The 20,514-nt window shown below is 39.6% G+C and overlaps 1 long non-coding RNA gene across 1 annotated transcript in view; it reads left to right on the forward strand.

Moving 5' to 3' along the window:
* The window catches only part of LOC148778330 (uncharacterized), a 54,520-nt gene extending 44,133 nt beyond the window's left edge, over positions 1-10,387 (forward strand). The window contains exon 2 of the long non-coding RNA XR_016036395.1: positions 10,148-10,387. This is a non-coding gene — a long non-coding RNA (uncharacterized LOC148778330). The remainder of the gene's footprint in view (positions 1-10,147) is intronic.
* The last annotated feature ends 10,127 nt before the right edge of the window (positions 10,388-20,514 follow it).

Raw genomic sequence — 20,514 nt, forward strand, 5'->3', positions numbered from 1 at the left:
GCAAATATTTTCTGTAAAGGGCCAGATGGTAAATATTTTAGGTTTTGCAGGCTACAAAGGATCTCTTTAAAAATGTAAACATCATTCTTAACTCAGCTGTACAAAACAGAATTTGCTACCCCTGCCCTAAACTACTGCCACAAGCATAAGGGCCATGAAAGGCAAGAGGGCAGAATGGATGGATCATCCACACCCACCACGATCCTCTGCACAGATTGGTCCAGCTTGTTTACACTGTGTCTCCAGCCCCTAGGTCAATGCCTTGTGCACAGTAGGCCTAATCCATAATTGTTGGTTCAGTAAATGATGGCTAGGTTCAGAATGCTGGAGAGAAGTTGCAATTTGTGGAAAATCTTCAAATCTTCCTCCCTTTACCCTCCTTATTCAAAATTTTAAAATAATTTAGTGTTGATTCTTTCCTACTACAAATCTTAGCATTGAGAATCCACAGTAACAGGCCTTTGCTCTCTTCTGGCCAACAAGGGTCACAATCAATAACGAGATAACTAAATATTCTGATTTATGGCAAATATTGTTCTGCATATCTGAGCAGTCTAAACAGAAAACAATATTTAGAGGGAGTTAAAGAGATGGGAATACCAGACCACCTGACCTGCCTCTTGAGAAACCTGTATGCAGGTCAGGAAGAAACAGTCAGAACTATACATGGAACAACAGACTGGTTCCAAATAGGAAAAGGAGTACGTCAAGGTTGTATATTGTCACCCTGCTTATTCAACTTATATGCAGAGTACATCATGAGGAATGCTGGGCTGGAAGAAGCACAAGCTGGAATCAAGATTGCTGGGAGAAATATCAATAACCTCAGATATGCAGATGACAGCACCCTTATGGCAGAAAGTGAAGAGGAACTCAAAAGCCTCTTGATGAAAGTGAAAGAGGAGAGTGAAAAGGTTGGCTTGAAGCTCAACATTCAGAAAACAAAGATCATGGCACCTGGTCCCATCGCTTCATGGGAAATAGATGGGGAAACAGTGGAAACAGTTTCAGACTTTAATTTTTTGGGCTCCAAAATCACTGCGGATGCTGATTGCAGCCATGAAATTAAAAGACACTTACCCTTTGCAAGGAAAGTTATGACCAACCTAGATAGCATATTAAAAAGCAGAGACATTACTTTGCCAACCAAGGTCCGTCTAGTCAAAGCTATGGTTTTTCCCGTGGTCATGTATGGATGTGAGAGTTGGACTGTGAAGAAAGCTGATCGCCGAAGAATTGATGCTTTTGAACTGTGGTGCTGGAGGAGACTCTTGAGAGTCCCTTGGACTGCAAGGAGATCCCCAGTCCATTCTGAAGGAGATCAATCCTGGGTGTTCATTGGAAGGACTGATGCTAAGACTGAAACTCCAATACTTTGGCCACCTCATGCGACAAGTTGACTCACTGGAAAAGACTCTGATGCTGGGAGGGATTGGGGGTGGGAGCAGAAGGGGATAACAGAGAATGAGATGGCTGGATGGCATCACCGACTCGATGGACATGAGTTTGAGTGAACTCCGGGAGTTGGTGATGGACAGGGAGGCCTGGCGTGCTGTGGTTCATGGGGTCACGGAGAGTCGGATACGACTGAGCGACTGAACTGACTGACTGACTGACTGACTGAAACATGTAACACAGAACTGTTTTCCACGTAGATCATCCTGGGGAGAGGAATATACATATTTCCTAGTAGAGTAGAAGGAAACTAACAGTTCCTGAGCCAACTTTACACCAATGTATTTCATACATTATTTAATATAGTCCACATATGTCATTTTAAGATAGAGAATATTACATTTTATGGGTAGAAAACTGAGGCTCTGGGAGTTTGAGTGACATTTTTGAGTTCCAAAAATTCATAAGTGATAAATCCAGATTCAAATCCAAGCCTGTCTGTTCCCAAACGTCATGGCTCTTTATAGTATACCTGGCTATGGTAAAGGATGTATTAATATTTCTAGCTCTATCAACAATTACCCTTGTGACTTTTGAGATGATCACTTTACCTCATTCATTAAACACAAATATAAATAGCTTCCCACCTCTCAGGGAGTTGAAAGAATTCATGAATGTTACAAAATACAATACCTATCACTACCTTGCCCTCTATAAATATTTGCTGAATTTGAATTTTGTTGAACATCTGAACTGGCTGATAGTCATGAGAAAAGAGAGAAGAATATGTGGATATATCACCCCTGAGAAGGAGAAGAGAAAGAAGTATGAAATGCAATTAAATGATTGTGCAGTACAGTTGAGGGAATAAACAGTCAAAGTGGGTGGGAAAGCAGGAGTCAGAGAATAGATGAAGTTGGGTTTCTAGGAGAACTAACATAAACAATACATTAAAATTTTTCAAAGAATTTTTGTTTCCGCTTGTTAGCAACAGAGCCTTTCCTCAGAAAAAAAATTTAAAGCCCAGTATAGAAAACAAATACAGAGCTATTCTTAGCCCCAGTCTCTGACTTCCATGGTGTCCCCTAAGAAACTTTTATGGAACCCTCCAGGCTAGCTCAGTGCATGATTTTAAAGTTTCTGCTCATATTTCTGCCTCTTCCCTCAACATGCTATCAACCATACTATGTATATAATAAAGGGAACTATTCTCTTTTTTGTAATAACAGTATAAGTATCTACTCTGTAGAATGTTTTCCTGTTGGTGGTTAACACAGTCAGAAGTCAGAGGCTGAGGTATCCTTAGGCATGGTTTGATTCAGGCTCTAAATGATGGGGTCAGGAATATCTGTCTCTCCATTTTTCGACATTGCTTTCTCTGTGAAGACTCCATTCTCAAACAAGCTTTCCCTACTATGGCAGAGATGACTCCCAGCAGTTTCAGGCTTAGATCATCCTCAGTCCCTACAGTCTCAAGAGAGTGACTCTTTCTTAGTAGCACAAGCCTCCTTGGATTTGATTGATTTATCATCAGTGATGTGCTTATTTCAATCCAATTACTATGATTGGAGTAATTCAGGAAATGGTTGGTCAGGGTTAGTTCACAGTCTCACCCTTAAGAGCTGGGAGGAAGCCAGTTCTACCAGAACACATGAATCAAGAAGAATGGGTGTGAAAGGTAATACCAAGCACAGAAAAGCGTGTCTACTCTACTGCTCAAAGACGTGATCATGAAAAGGGAGATACGAAGACCACACTGACTGAAGTGATGATGTAAGAAAAAGGCAGAAGGGGAATTCAGAATGGAGAAGGTGATGGCAGCCCACTCCAGTACTCTTGCCTGAAAATCCCATGGGTGGAGGAACCTGGTAGGCTGCAGTCCATGGGGTCGCTAAAAGTCAGACAGGACTGAGCGATTTCACTTTCACTTTCCACGTTCACGCATTGGAAAAGGAAATGGCAACCCACTCGTGTTCTTGCCTGGAGAATCCCAGGGACGGGGGAGCCTGGTGGGCTTCCGTCTATGGGGTCACACAGAGTCGGACATGACTGAAGTGACTTAGCAGCAGCAGCAGAATTCAGAAACAAAGGAGAGAGAGAAGACAGAAGGAGTGTATTGTTGGAAGTGTGGACTTGTGCTTCCACAAGGAGAAGGAAAGGACTTTCAGTCCCTGGAGGGAAGGTGCAGAGATCATGCGTGAAGCCATCCAATGGAATAGCTGTCATCAGGAAAAGATGAAAAGTAGTCAACAAGGGCCTGCAAGAGGATTCTGTGTGGGAACTCAGATTGTAAACTCATTGGAGAAGACTTCAAGAGACATTTTTGCAAGGCTTCAGATGCCAAGGGTGAAAGAGCAGAAAGAGCAAGACTTGAGCCTTAGGAGTAAAGCAATTTCTTATTTATTTTGGACACAGTATCTAGAGAGAAAGAGAGCTGCTGGCTGGACACAAGTATCATTAAGCCAACCAAATATAAAGATTACTTCCATGGTAGTATAGCATAGTAAGTGGTTAGATGCTCAAACTCTGGAATCAAATAAATATAGGTTTAAATACTAATTTGTTCATTCATTCATGACGTAACTTTAACAAGTTACTTGTTCACCCAGAACCTTGGTCTCCTCATAAGGAAGATGAGAATGATAATAGTTTCTAGTTCATGGGCTTTTGTGATTTATGATTAATAGAGATAACATTTGCAAAGGACTCTGTACAGTGCCCAGCACATAATAAGGATACATAAATACTGGTGTTCATATTATTTAGAAAAAAAATGATTGATAGATACTACATAGAATCTGTATGAACGATATCAAAACATGAAACCTAAATTAAGTGAAAAACCACATTGCCTCTGAGAAAAAAAAGTTGAGAAGTAAATGAGAGTAGACCAGAATACCTGAATATTTTATAGAAATAGAAATGGCATTGCAGTATTTTTTTTTCATTCATTCATTCATTCAAGAATTTTTTTCCTAAAAGCCAGTAAGTGCCAGGCACTACATAAAAGGTGCTAGGGATAGAAGGACAAAGATAAAACTCCCAGCCTCAAATAAGTCACAGGCTATAAGAGACAGAGAAAGAAAAGCATAAATCGTATCACAACAGCAGGAAGAGAACTACCTAAGGTTTCTTCAGAGTGTATGATGAGAACAGAGCAGTGAGCAGCCGACTCTGCCTAAACATTCTATGGCTCCGGATGGCCTTTCAGTACAATCTGCTTTGTATTTGCAGACTGGAGGTAGAAAGTTCAGTAACATATAATCTTAGAAGGTCACTTCTAGAAACAAAACTGTCAAAGGTTAATTATTGATGTAGCTGAGTGATATGGATTCTTTTTATTATTCTCCCTATTTTTATGTATTTTGGAAGATTTGCAGTTCAAAAAAATTTTTAATGGCAATTGAAATCTAATTTCTTAGAGCCAGAAAAGAGCAATGAGGCAATGAAGCATTTGGCAGCAGCCATAACCAGGAATATACAGATGCTTAGACAAAAGGAAAAACCTGAGAAAATTGTGCCTCACTTGATATGGACAGAGGAGTAAATAGAGTGAGGGGTAGAGCCTTGAGAAAGACCCCTTTAGGCAAGGAGAGCAAGGGGGAAAGGAATAGAAATGGAAACACAAGTGGGAGCAAAAAGGGGAAAAACAAATAAAAACCAGAAAGGCTGAACACCCACTTACAAAGAACAAAAAAAGAGAAAAAAAGGAGGAAGGAAAGAAAGAAAAAGGCAAATATGATCAAAGCAGACCTAGATGAAAGCATTATGGTGAAGCTGAATAACAAAGGCAAAGGCACAAGCCAAAAAATTATTATCTGAAATGAAAAGAAATTGGGATTGTTCTCCAAATGAGGAATGGGAAAAATAAAGTAGAAGATCCATGAGGGAACCAGGTACTGAGGGAGAGTAAGAGTTCAGATAAGCTGTGCAGCACAATGTTGATTTGAGGTGTTGCAGTGTAAATTTTCAGAGTGAAGTTGGATTACTTTTGGGAAGATCCATGTAGACACGTTGAGAAGTTCATGCCTTCCTTACCTCCATTTCAACAAGTAGCTATTAGTCTTTTTCTCTGGCGACAAACCAGAAAGTAAGATGGACCTGTCAATCACTGAGCTTAGAGCCTAGCAGCAGAGACAAACAACAAGAAATCATAATAAACTGTGGTAATGCCAAGACAGGTAAGTACACATGGTAGATCCTCACAGAGCTACCTTCATTTCCATGCAGAATTCCACCCCCGCCTCGGCCGGTCTAGTGGCTGGCTCCTGGGCCTTGTAGGTGCAGAAACCTGATCTGCTCCCAACATCAATTTCTTGGCGTCGGACACACTTTAGCTAAGGTCACAAAGGCATAACCACCTCAAGGCAAAGTTATTGATTTATAGTAAGAGAAACAGCTATGAAACATTTGGAGATTTGTTTCCTCTGATGAACACATTCTTTCATGGTAGACAAATCTAAGTGGGAGTCAGATTAATGCAACAGGAAGAAAGGGGAGCAGGGCACAGCCATTTAAAGAATGAGGAGTGGGACAGAGTCAAAAAAACAAAATATAACAAAAACTGGTTAGAACCAACTAGGATCAAGATGATGGAAGATTTGACTTCGAGTAGACTTTGAGCCTCATTATAGGCTCATTGTAATAACATTAGCATGTTAAATGACACACCCACCAAGACAATTCCAAGGCTGAACATAAAAAGCCAAAAAGTAGACAGTGACCCAGTTTCTGGAAATCTCACCTCTTCCCCCAAATAGTTGGAATAATCCACCCACTCATTTTTCAGTCCCTAAGTTGTGTCTGACTCTTTGTCACCCCATTAACTGCAGCATGCCAGGCTTCCCTGTCCTTTACTATCTCCCAGAGTTTGCTCAGATTCATGTAATTTGAGTCAGTGATGCTAACTAGCTCATCCTCTGCCACCCTCTTCTCCTTTTGCCTTCAATCCTTCCCAGCATCAGAGTCTTTTCCAATGAATAGGCTCTTTTCCAATGAGTCAGATCTGCATCACGTGGCCAAAGTACTGATGCTTCAGCTTCAGCATCAGTCCTTCCAATGAGTATTCAGAGTTGATTTCCTTTAGGATTGACTGGTTTGAACTCCTGGCAGTCCAAGGGACTCTCGAGAGTCTTCTCCGGACCCACAATTCAAAAGCATCAATTCTTTAGCGCTCAGACTTCTTTATGATCCAACTCTCCCATCTGTATGTGACTACTGGAAAAACCATATCTTTGACTATACAGATCTTTGTTGGCAAAGTGATGTCTCTGCTTTTTAATGTGCTGTCTAGGTTTTTTTCCAAGAAGCAAGCATCTTTTAGTTTCATGACTGCAGTCACTGTCCAGAGTGATTTTGGAGCCCAAGAAAATGAAATCTGTCACTGTTTCCAATTTTCCCTCTTCTATTTACCACGAAGGGATGAGACCAGATGCCATGATCTTAGTTTTTTGAATGTTGAATTTTAAGCCAGCTTTTTCACTCTCCTCTTTCACTCTTATCAAGAGGCTCTTTAGTTCTGAGGTTATTGATATTTCTCCTGGCAATCTTGATTCCAGCTTGTGATTAATCCAGCCTGACATTTCACATGAAGTACTCTGCATATAAATTAAATAAACAAAGTGACAATATACAGCCTTGTCCTTGGCTCTGGGCAGGAAAGAATGCAAGAGCGAGCCATAAAGACAACCCCAGGCCCTGGGGGCACCTCGCCTTCTGAGTCAGCCCACGTTCTATCAGCGGAATGGGTATCTTCCTGTGCAAATCCAAGTTCACTCTACTCTGCCTCACTTTTGCATTTGTTCCTGCCCGGAAGCCAAGGACCCTCACTTGGTGGCCCATCTGAGGAACTTGCTAGAGGTCTGGAATGTGACCATTCATTCTCTTGTTCCCTTTTCTCCCACAACATTATCATCAAAGGATTGCTAAAGAGAATGAGTCACAGCAAAGGTGCATGAGATGGATGACTCTTCCTGCCCAGCGTTACCGAGCTGCGATAGCCCAGTGCGTGCATATGCACCTGACAGTCATTATCCCCCTCACAGGAGATGCTGGCGTTCATGGGTCATGGCACCATCCTCTCTGGCTACTCTTAGAGAGGCTGTACATTCTACCTTTCTGTTTACTTCTATTTACACATTCATTCTCTAGGCACAATATAAAATAATGAACTAAATATAATTTTCTCAGATATAATCACCATTCAGTCTTGCCCTGCCTAAGGTGATACAGATGTTATCCAGATCATATTTGCGGAATTAATAGTCTGTTGGGTCCTCTTTAAGAGGCCTAGCTTTATCTGCAGTATTTTAATTATTCCTTTTTTCACGTTGAAAGTATAATTTTAACTTCATTTTGGAGACTTTTCTGCCTGTTTTCCTTTTGTGAAACCTAGTCTTTAACCAGGTAAGTTGTGTTTGGCCGATGAATGGGAGCTCAGCGATGAGAGAGGAGGAAAATGAAATTGAACATTTTCTCCCTTTTCCCCTTTTGGTGTTGAGGTGGTAACAGTTCCCTGGTGTTGCTAGACCCAAGACAGTGTACTGTCCCTTGTTGGTCTCCCTAAATCCTGTCTACACCATTGTAAAGTCTCTTCATCAAATACTCCTCAATTACAGACTTTGGACATGCCATCTCTTCCCTGTCGGGACCCTGATATAGGCTAGTGTTGACTCTAAACCTGATAAAAAGCTTTATCTCCTATTACCAATAGGAGGTAAAAGTAAATAAGACTAGAGCACAGATGTGTAGCCAGCTAGTTATATAGTGATAAAAACCCAAAGACCCAGAAATTTAATCTTTGGGCTGTGAAAGAGCAAATGTTAAGTATTACTTTCCTAAAAAACAAGAAAATGAAATAAAATATAGTTTTCTTCAATTTTTTATTGAAGTATAGTTGATTTACAATATTGTGTTAATTGTGTTATTGTGTATAGCAAAGTGATTCAGATATGCATTAATATTCTTTTCCATTATGGTTTATCACGGGATATTGAGTATAACTCCCTGTGCTATACAGTAGGACCTTAGTTTATCCATTTTATATATAAAAGCTTACATTGCTAATCCCAACCTCCCACTCCATTCCTTCCATAACTCCCTCTCCATTGACAACCACAAGTCTGTCCTCTGTGTTTGTGAGTCTGTTTCCTTTTTGTAGATAAGTTCATTGTGTCATATTTTAGATTCCACATATAAGTGATATCATATGGTATTTGTCTTTTTTTCTTTATGGCTTATTTCACTTGATATGATAATTTCAGTTGCATCCATGTTGCTACAAATGGCATTAATTCATTCTTTTTAGTGGCTGGGTAGTAATCCATTGTATATATGTACCACGTCTTTATCCATTCATCTATTGATGGACATTTAAGTTATTTCCATGTCTTGGCGATTGTGAATAGTGCTGCTATAAACATAGGAGTGCCATGTATCTTTTTAAATTATTGTTTTGTCTGGGTATATGCCCAGGAGTGGAATTGCTGAATCACATGTCAATTCTAATTTTAGTTTTCTGAGGAACCTCCATACTGTTTTCCACGGTGGCTGTGCCAACTTACATTCCTACCAATTGTGTAGGAGGATTCCCTTTTCTCCACACCCTCAGCAGCATTTGTTATTTGTAGACTTTATTTTAATGAGGCCATTCTGTCCCCTGTGAGAATGTACTTCACTGTAGTTTTGATTTGCCTTTCTCTAATAATTAGTGATGCTGAACTTCTTTTTATATGCCTATTGGCCATCTGCAGTAAAATAGAATTTTGAATTTAAAAGTAAGCTTTGAAGAGTCTCAAGTTTCTTAACAGTGTATGAAATTGAAGCAAGCCAGGGTTAAGTGGCCCACCTAAGATCACAAAGTTCCCTAACTAGAGAACTTCGAGTAAATCGGCCTTCTGATTCTTAGTCTTCGGCTACTCTATATCCCCCAGGAACATAATTTTAGTTTCTAAGAGAAGAAAGCAGCATGAACGTCTTAGAGCTTTGTTTCATCAAACAAGAATTCCATTAAAAGGGAGGGAAAAGGAAGTAGACCTGGTGATTTTAAAATATGCCCACGATTTGTTTACAGGACCCTATGGAGGCCTTCCCAGGACAGACTCTTCCCCCATACCCTCTGCTGTAGCTCCTCTCTAAAGTACCTAGATCACAGTATCTGATGTATATTTCCTGGGTTGTTCTACAGATGTTAAAACTCCACTAAATGGAAAGTTTTCGCTACTTGAAGACCCAGAGTGTGTGGCACTCAGAACTACTAGAGCATGAGGATTGATGTTAACCCTGTGACACCGCCCTGTTACTTCACCATCAGCCAGAGAATTGTCCACAACCTAATCAGATACCCCGGAACCCATCTCCCTCACCTGGCCTTTAAACATGCTTTCCTAAAACTCAGCAGGGAGCTCAGAATTTTTGTATTCATAATACAGTTAATAATTAATACAGTTACAGTATTAACTGTCCTGGTCTCTTCATAAAGCACCCTGTAATAAAAGCAGCACTTTCCTTCACCATAATCCAGGGTCAGTAGATTGGCTTTACTATGCCGAAGTGAGTGGACCCAAGTCTGGTTCGGTGTCAATAAGTCTCCCTTTATGAGGTGGAGCTAGATGTCTCTCCTCTTGAGTGTAGATGAGTTGACTTGCTTCTAACAAAATACAGTAGAAGAGATGGTGTATCACATCCATGACTAGGTCATGAAAGGAAATGTGACTTCTTCCATTACTCTCTGTCTCTGGGACATTTGCTCTAGGGAAGCCAGCTGCCGTTTGTACGGAGACTCAAGTAGCTCTATGGAGAGAAACTGGGACCAACTGCCGATAGCCCGAGGGTACCATCTTGGAAGAAGATTCTCCAGACCAGCACAGCCTTCAGATGATTGCAGCCCTGTTTGACTTCTGTCCAGAGCCAGAACCACCCTTCTAAACTTCTCTTGAATTTTGAACCCACAGAAATTATGAGAAAATAAATGTTTGCTGTTTTAAACTGCTAAGTTTGAGGGTAATTCATTACATAGCAATAGATAATACAGTAGAGAAGAGGAAGGAAGGCAGAAAGGAAAAAGAAGGGAGAAAGAGTAATCAGAAAAAAAAAATGCTGCTTATAAAACATTCTTATCCAGCACAGCCAAAAAATGTTCAGAGAATAACTAAAAACCACAGAAGCCTGACGAGTTAGGGAGGTGCCAAATCAACATATTTGGAGCCCAGAATGTCATAGCTTCTGTAAGAATACATCCCAAAAATGTTGTATGTTGTAAAATCATGCAAAGCACCACTCTGATCATATTGACCAGATGTATACAAGCCCAATATTCTATTTATGGGGGTAGAAGAAGATTTTTTGGGAGAATATGATTACTCTTTATGGCACTAATCTCTGAAGTCTACAGAATATGCTCATTATTTCTAATTTCACTCATATGTTTAAAATATACATACATACACACATATGCACACATGTATGTTTATTTAGAGAGAGACTTTTTTAAAAATTGAATTTTCTATCATCTTATTTTTTCCTTAAAACTGCCTCCAGGCTCCAAGAGTTGATCCTTCCATCTAAAATCCTTATGACAGTCTTTGCAGGAAGATCTGGGAGCTCAGAGGCAAAGGAAGCTCTGCTAGTTCAATGATAATATTTGGGGAGGGGTTGGCTGTCAGAGACGTAAGCCTCCATAATATAACCAAAATTGAAGTCGTTACCCATCTCAACAAAAGATTTAATCTCAATAAAAATCAGTTGGTCATCTTGTCAATTAATTCAGTAGTATGAGCCTTCATGAAAGATGCAAGTCCTTCTTGTTACATATAAATACCTCCCTACACACCTACCCTTTTGTAGCTTTACATTATATTTAATACAGGATGAGGAGCCCTCTGAACTTTCTGCTGATTCTGATATTTGTGGATGTCATTCATCCTAAATGTGGATTATTTCTTTTCAAGTCTCTGATTTCTTTTCCATTCAGCTTTCATCTTTTCAGACTCAACAATGGACCAACATCAAAGGAGGAAAGCAAAATTAAAGAAGAATAAATATCATCAAAACGAAAGTTAAATGTTTTTGAACAGTGTTGTATAAAAGATAATAACTTGTTCCCAAACAAGCAAGGACATGCGATAAGAGAGTAGCCACACTTTATGCTTGAATTCAGAAAAATCAGCGAGTACCAAGGCTAACCTCACATGTGTGAGACTGGGTGTGGGGAGCAGGTTGTGAGACAGAGACGGCGAGGAGAAGGCAGGCAGGCTAGGGAAGGGAGTCTGAGCACATGGCCTTGAAGAGGCAGCCCAAAGAATGGGGATCAATCAAGAAGAAGAAATCTCCAAAATTAGAGAAGAACTGAATCAAGCAGGTTTGGGAAAGGTGAAAGAGGTCACTGACTTGAGTAGGTTTTTCTGAAAGACAAACTAACATATATATAGATCAGATGGAGGAGAAAATGGTCCTTGGTTTGATAGATAGCTGAATGAGGAAGAAAGTAGTAACTACATTAGTAAATAGATAAATAAATACCAGTAAAAAGAGAAAATGAAAAAAGTAGGAGAGCTGACCTCATGTTGGTTTTTTTCCCCCCAGAGAAAACAGAGGTCTGCATCAACTTGTGAGTGACAAGACACCAAGACTCCTAGGGGATGCTTCATGACCATGCAGTCCAGCTCTGGGAGGAGGGCCTCTTAGGATTATGCAAGTATTAGGGGATGAAACAGGACTCCTTCTAATGCTATGAGATCGTACTGTTTATTTTCCTAATGGGAGACTGTATTTTCAGTGGCAGAGGCAAATGTCTGAGAGTTAGAAAGCATAATAAAGTTCAGGAGGGAAAAAAAACTTCCTGGAACAGATTGACTTACCATTGCATTTACAAATAATTCCCCTACTGTTAAAATATGCCTTTGGCAGACAGATTCAGTTTGCTTCTAGAAAAAAAAAAGAAATAATAAAATCCATGACATCAGTGCTTTTGACTATTTCATTGAAGGAAGCTAACAAAAGATAGCAGTAATTGGAGGTGCTCCACAATTTTTGATTCAGATGAAATTTTTTTTCATAATTTTATTGTGAAGTCTAGTAGTAGCAAGTGGCAGAATAATACCTCATATCTAAAATTATGCTGCAAAAAGAAGGTGACAGACTTAGACATTCCAGTATCTTAAAACCAATAACAGAATGACCAAAAAGAGCTTGAATGGTGCTTGGGTCTGAAGAGACAGTCATCAATACATTGAGACATACATCTTTTAAAAATAGAGTCAGCAGATGGGTTGTCTTCTAACTGTGTGAAATGTATAAAATCACTAGGAAAATATGATTAGAATTCCAATACATTATGGATAAAGCTTGAAATAAGGCAAGAATATTCATGCAACCCTCTGCAATATACATAACAATAGAAAGTCTGAAAATATACTCCATGGTAAAATGCTAATGAAACATTAATAAGCAAAATTTTCTGTACATGATCAGTGAAAGTAGAGCGTTATTAAGGGTTAGAAATCTTTTATTTAGGGAAGAGTGCAGCTATATAAATAAAGAGGACAGGATTAGAAATGGTACAAGCAATCTTTTGAATCTTCTGAATCAGCAGAAAAGAATACATAAAGTGTGATCCCAGTCTTGTTTTAAAAAAATAACAGTTATTGTCTCTGGATATATGGAATATATGAAATTCTAATATTTCCTTTGTATTTTTTATTTTTCAAATAATAGCGTGTATTATTATTTAAAATAATATTTTTAAAAATTGTGCTGCAGATTTAAGGTCAGTACACTGTATAAATAAGGGAAAGACCATATGTAAGTTGTAATCTACAAAAATAATATTTTTATAAGGGTGACAAGAGCAGACGGATTCTGTTTTCATTTTGGTGACAAATTCGTAGGTCTAGATTCAGTGTAAGAAGCTTTAGAGTATTTGAGGCAGAGGAGAGGAAAAAATATTTTTAAAATGAGAAAGTATTTTTTAATATTTTTAAGTGAATTAAATTCTCATTATAATCTTAAAAGTAAGATTTTTTAAAGATCTTTTTAAAATATTTTTAAAAACATGAAAGGAAGCAAAACAAAATTAGAAGAGGTATTAAACAGAATGTCATACAGAGTTGATTTCTTATAGAGTTGAAAATTATAAACATGTATGTACCTTGAACAAGATGTGAAGTATTTCTACTGAAACATACAGAGGATCATAGGACTCTAGGCCTTAAAAGAATCTTGGAGATTATCTAGTATTTAATTCCTTCATTTTATAGAAGAAACTAAGATCCAGAAAGGCAAAGTGGTCCAAACCTAGTTGTCAGCATTTAGTGCTCATTTTGTCTGCTTCTACTATGGCTTATGCCCTATGTAAGCACTGCAGTCTTCCTCTTACAATTTTCAAAAAAGAGAAGGAACATTCATTAGGGCTGGGCCATGATACAATAGTGCATATTTAAAGGGATGTGTTCAGCTTTTCTAAAACTGAAGAGGATTGGATAACTGACAGGGAATTGAAAGAAAAAGGTAAGCTACTTATAAATTGCATGGAAAAAATGGAGAGTGGTGGGGTGGGCATGAGAGATATCGGTGAACTCAGACACAACTTGGGAAGCTTGAGTAAAAGAGATTAGCCCACTGAGACTGACCTTGAATCAAGGGTAGAATGTGGCAGCTCCCTATAGAACATTGCTGGTTGATAAAAATACTGACATTGTAGGTGTTTAGGGTTTATGTTTGTAGAAAGATGGATAGAATCAGATATAATTTTTCATGCAAAGCCAAGTAGCAAAGTTTTCTGGAAGTCATGAATGAGAACAAAGTGTTAATGGAGTTCTTCTGTTCAGGGAACCGTGACAAATAAAAAATAGGAAGCAGAAAGAGAGGGTAGGTCAATCAGGAGGTGTGTGTCAACACTGAACACAGAAATAAATGGGCTTTTTAAGGAATTGGTGGTGGTGGTTTAGCCGCTAAGTCGTGTCTGACTCTTGCAAACCCATGGACTGTAGCCCTCCAGGTTCCTCAGTCCATGGGATTCTCCAGTCAAGAATACTGGAGTGGGTTGCCATTTCCTTCTCCAGGGGATCTTCCCGACCCAGGAATTGAACCCAGGTCTCCTGTATTGCATTCTTTACTGACTGAGGTACAAGGGAAGCCCTTTAAGGAATTATTTGACATAAAAGAGTGAATCCAAGCTTTAGGGAGAAAATTCTGAGCAGAAACAAAAATGCACAACAACCTAAGTGGGTGGGTAGAGATATTTAAATTTAGGTTTCTGTTACATTGTTTTTGTTTATTTGTTAATTCATGTCTGATTCTGTGACTCCATGGACTGCAGCACACAGGCTTCCCTGTCCATCAGTATCTCCCAGAATTTGCTCAGATTCATGTTATCTAACCATCTTATCATCTTATCTTCTGCCGCCCCTTTCTCCTTTTGCCCTCAATCTTTCCCAGCATCAGGGTCTTTTTCTTTTTATTTATTTATTTTTTATTGGAGGCTAATTATTTTACAATATTATATTGGTTGGTTTTGGCATACATTGACATGAATCCGCCCCAGGTGTATATGAGTTCCCCTTCCTGAACCCCCCTCCCACGTCCCTCCTCCCTTTATCCTCCCTCTGGGTCATCCCCGCACACCAGCCCCGAGCATCCTGTAACATGCGTCGACCCTGAACTGGTGATTCGTTTCACATATGACAACATACATGTTTCAATGCCATTCTCCCAAATCATCCCACTCTCACCCTCTCCCACAGAGTCCCAAAGACTGTTCTATACATCTGTGTCTCTTTTGCTGTCTCGTATACAGGGTTTTCATTAGCATCTTTCTAAATTCCATATATATGCGTTAGTATACTGCATTGGTGTTTTTCTTTCTGGCTTACTTCACTCTGTATAATAGGCTCCAGTTTCATCCACCTCATTAGAACTGATTCAAATGCATTGTTTTTAATGCCTGAGTAATACTCCATTGTGTATATGTACCACAGCTTTCTTATCCATTCGTTTGCAGATGGACATCTAGGTTGCTTCCATGTCCTGGCTATTATAAGCAGTGCTGCAATGAACATTGGAGTACATGTGTCTCTTTCAATTCTGGTTTCCTCGGTGTGTATGCCCAGGAGTGCGATTGCTGGATCATATGGCAGTTCTATTTCCAGTTTTTTGAGGAATCTCCACACTGTTCTCCATAGTGGCTGTATTAGTTTGCATTCCCACCTTTTTCAATGAGTTAGCTCTTTACATCAGGTGGCAGGAGTATTGGACCTTCAGCTTCAGCATCAGTCCTTCCAATGAATATTCAGGATAGATTTCCTTTAAAATTTACGGGTTTGATCTCCTTGCAGTCCAAGGGACTCTCAAGAGTCTTATCCAGTACCACAGTTTGAAAGCATCAATCCTTTGGCACCCAACCTTCTTTATGATCCAGCTCTCACATGTATACATGACTACTTTAGCTTTGAATATACAGACCTTTGTCATCAAAGTGATGTCTGTGCTTTTTAATATGCTGTCTAGGTTTGTCATAGCTTTTCTTCCAAGAAGCAAGCATCTTTTAATTTCATGTCTGCAGTCACCGTCGGCAGTGATTTTGGAGACCAAGAAAATAAAATCTATCACTGCTTCCACTTTTTCCCCTTCTATTTGCCATGAAGTGATGGGACCAGATGCCATGATCTTAGTTTTCTGAATGTTGAGTTTTAAACCAGCTTTTCACTCTCCTCTTTCACCCTCATCAAGAGGCTGTTCAGTTTCTCTTCTCTTTCCGCCATGAGTGTGGTGTCATCTGCATATCTGAGGTTGTTGACATCCCTCCCTGCACCAGTCTTGATTCCAACTTGTGATTCATCCAGCCCAGTATATCACATGATGTACTCTGTATATAAGTTCAATAAGTAGGGTGACAGTATACAACCTTATCATACTCCTTCCCAGTTTGGAGCCAGTCCATTGTTCTATGTCCAGTTCTAGCTGTTACTTCTTGACCCACATACAGGTTTCTCAGGAGACAGATAAGCTGGTCTGGTACTCCCATCACTTTAAGAATTGTTCACAGTTTGTTATGATTCACACAGTTGACAATTTTAAAATGTGAACTATAAAAATGAATGGAATTTCATGGAGGAAACTCATCAGTGTATAAATACTGAAAGAAAAGATTCAGTTCAGTTCAGTTCAGTTCAGTCATTCCGTCGTGTCCGACTCTTTGAGACCCCATGAACCACAACACGCCAGGCCTCCATGTCCATCACCAACTCCCGGAGCTCACATAAACTCATGTCCATCAAGACGGTGATGCCATCCAGCCATATCATCCTCTGTCGTCCCCTTCTCCTCCTGCCCCCAATCCTTCCCAGTATCAAGGTCTTTTCCAATGAGTCAACTCGTCACATGAGGTGGCCAAAGTATTGGAGTTTCAGCTTTAGCATCCGTCCTTCCAATGAACACCCAGGATTGATCTCCTTTAGGATGGACTGGTTGGATCTCCTCGCAGTCCAAGGGACTCTCAAGAGTCTTCTCCAGCACCACAGTTCAAAAGCATCAATTCTTCGGCGATCAGCTTTCTTCACAGTCCAACTCTCACATCCATACATGACCACGGGAAAAACCATAGCCTTGACTAGATGGACCTTGGTTGGCAAAGTAATGTCTCTGCTTTTTAATATGCTATCTAGGTTGGTCATAACTTTCCTTCCAAGGAGTAAGCATCTTTTAATTTCCTGGCTGCAATCAGCATCTGCAGTGATTTTGGAGCCCAAAAAAATGAAGTCTGACACTGTTTCCACTGTTTCCCCATCTATTTGTTTGCCATGAAGTGATGGGACCAGATGCCATGATCTTTGTTTTCTGAATGTTGGGCTTTAAGTCAGCTTTTTTACTCTCCTCTTTCACTTTCATCAAGAGGCTTTTTAGTTCCTCTTCACTTTCTGCCATAAGGGTGGCATCATCTGCATATCTGAGGTTATTGATATTTCTCCTGGCAATCTTGATTCCAGCCTGTGCTTCTTCCAGCCCAGCGTTCCTCATGATCTACTCTGCATATAAGTTAAATAAGCAAGGTGACAATATACAGCCTTGACGTACTCCTTTTCCTATTTGGAACCAGTCTGTTGTTCCATGTACAGTTTTAACTGTTGCTTCCTGACTTGCACATAAGTTTCTCAAGAGGCAGGTCAGGTGGTCTGGTATTCCCATCTCTTTCAGAATTTTCCACAGTTTATTGTGATCTACACAGTCAAAGGCTTTGGCATAGTCAATAAAGCAGAAATAGATGTTTTTCTGGCATTCTCTTGCTTTTTCAATGATCCAGCAGATGTTGGTAATTTGATCTCTGGTTCCTCTGCCTTTTCTAAAACCAGCTTGAAAGGAAAGATTAGCTTTGAATAAATATTACAATTGTGTTTCAAGTTTTCTCTTTTTATAACACCCAGAAAAATTGTTTTAAATTAAAAATATTTATGAAGTTTTGTGACTAAAACATTGGCCAGTTAAAAAAAAAAATTGTCAAGTATTTTTTTCATGACTAATGCTGACCTGTTTGTCCCACTTCCTCTTAGACTCTGAGGCTCCTGCAATTATGCAATAAAGCCAGCTGAGGGGGGACTTTAAAGGGTCCCTGCACACTGTGGGGAGATGTATTTCAAGGGAGATAGTTTTATGGAAGATAGCTGCATTTTGCCAGCTGCTGTTTCAGGGGCTTTGACTCTGAACCAAGTATCTGTGCAATGATATCACCTGCTCTGACCCTGCTGCTAATATCCTCTGCCTTTGTTTAACAGCAGAAGATGACATCCTAAACATCAGCAGTCTACTAGGAGGATGCAGTTCTACTTACCTCCAAATTGAGTAGGTCTATCATGGCATCTGGTCCCATCACTTCATGGGAAATAGATGGGGAAACAGTGTCAGACTTTATTTTGGGGGGCTCCAAAATCACTGCAGATGCTGATTGCAGCCAGGAAATTAAAAGACGCTTACTCCTTGGAAGGAAAGTTATGACCAACCTAGATAGCATATTAAAAAGCAGAGACATTACTTTGCCAACCAAGGTCCGTCTAGTCAAGGCTATGGTTTTTCCCGTGGTCATGTATGGATGTGAGAGTTGGACTGTGAAGAAAGCTGATCGCCGAAGAATTGATGCTTTTGAACTGTGGTGCTGGAGAAGACTCTTGAGAGTCCCTTGGACTGCAAGGAGATCCAACCAGTCCATCCTAAAGGAGATCAATCCTGGGTGTTCATTGGAAGGACTGATGCTAAAGCTGAAACTCCAATACTTCGGCCACTTCATGCGACGAGTTGACTCATTGGAAAAGAGTCTGATGCTGGGAGGGATTGGGGGTGGGAGGAGACGGGGACAACAGAGAATGAGATGGCTGGATGGCATCACCGACTCGATGGACATGAGTTTATGTGAGCTCCGGGAGTTGGTGATGGACAGGGAGGCCTGGCATGCTGTGATTCATGGGGTTGCAAAGAGTCGGACACAACTGAGCGACTGAACTGAACTGACTGACCAGTTTATATGCTCTCAGATTCATCTTGTATTTCTTCATAATTATGTAATTTGTTTTCTATTTATTTATATAATGTCAATCTCCCTAACCAGAAAGTAAGGACAGGAATCATTTACTTCTATCCTGATTGTCCATCTGTGCAACCATAAGTCCTAGTACAGTGCCTGGCACAAATGAGGTCCTTTCAGTAATGCTGACTTCATGGAGGAAGAATTCTCCCCAAGAGTCAGTACAGCCATGAAAAGAAATGTTCCTTAATCTATTTCAAACAAGTAACTTGCCACATTTTTTTTACTCCTGGAAAATGGTTGCATTTCAAATATCTTTTAAGGCTTTTTCATTTTGCTTGATGCAGCTCTCAGCATTAGGATTCTTGATTCATTGCTATGTACTCCAAAAATAGGAAATCAAATCTAAATACATAAATTGGACCAGGAAGTGGTCTCTTGAATATGTTATAATTCTTACTGATGATAAACTCTCTTCCCAATAGCTTCCCATCCTCCCTGGATTGTTTCATACCAAAAAAGGCATGCTTCACAGAGCTCACAGAGTCCTTTAAGTGGCAGGTTCTATTTAAACACATAGATAAGCCTTGTCAGGCGGTGCTGTATTAAGAGTACAGTACTACGGTAAAGTAACTTTGCAGTTAAAACAATACTTTTGGTGGCTTTTCATGTTCATTCAATCCCTCCTCATTTTTTGGAGACCTTGTGAACTCTGGGCCTGCCTTAAAAGAAATTTTTTAAAAATCAAGAACTAAGCAACAGCTAGAAATGCCACTATAACATTACCATTATCATGCATGCAAGCATACACAAGTAGTAAATACATTTGATTTCCTAATTTTTGCATGATCTTACTATGATACAGTGTCTGAGAAATCATTGGGAACACTATATGCTCAAATGTTTGCTCAATCCTTACATTTTATAGAGTTCATGTGATTTTTCAGCTTGTGTCCAGCCTTTTCAGACAACAGACTTATTCTGTTAGGATCCATGAGAATAACACATTTCCTGAGAAAACGAGATCTTTCCTCATCTTGAAGTACCAAACAGAGCCTGAAAGAGATGATTTAACAAGATTTAACCTTAGGTGCCCTCACTGAGTTATTAAGATTCGTTTCAGATGTTATCTTCATTTTCCCAGTAGCAGAGTAATATCTTAGAAAAAGATGAGGTCACTAAGCTACTCTACAAATACATCTTTCCAACTGATACAGTTTATATATATAATCTTGCTGATTCTGTTTCCGCTATTGAATAGCTGGGAAACCTTGGAAATGTCATTTTAATTTCCTTCTGGCCTCATTTTCCTCATTTACAGAGTGAAGGAGTTGCAAAAGATCAATGATTTAACATATTTGGCAACAAAACCCTTCCTTCAAATAAAATACTTTGTCAAAGCCTAAGATATGGAATAGAATATGGCCCAAATTAACATAGCTTGAAAATCACTGATTTAATCTTATGTCAATTTGACTATGAAATATTATAATTCCCATTGATATATTCCTGGTTCATCCTGAGAAATATTCACTGAATATCTGCAGATATTAAGCCCTGCAATGATCTACTGTAGCTTATGCAAGCCAGGCCATGACCTGTTTCTCCTAGCA

This window comes from Moschus berezovskii, chromosome 3 (assembly GCF_049115385.1).
Source record: "Moschus berezovskii isolate FMDL1 chromosome 3, NW_MosBer_1.0, whole genome shotgun sequence".
In the NCBI taxonomy this organism is placed as follows: Eukaryota; Metazoa; Chordata; class Mammalia; order Artiodactyla; family Moschidae; genus Moschus; species Moschus berezovskii.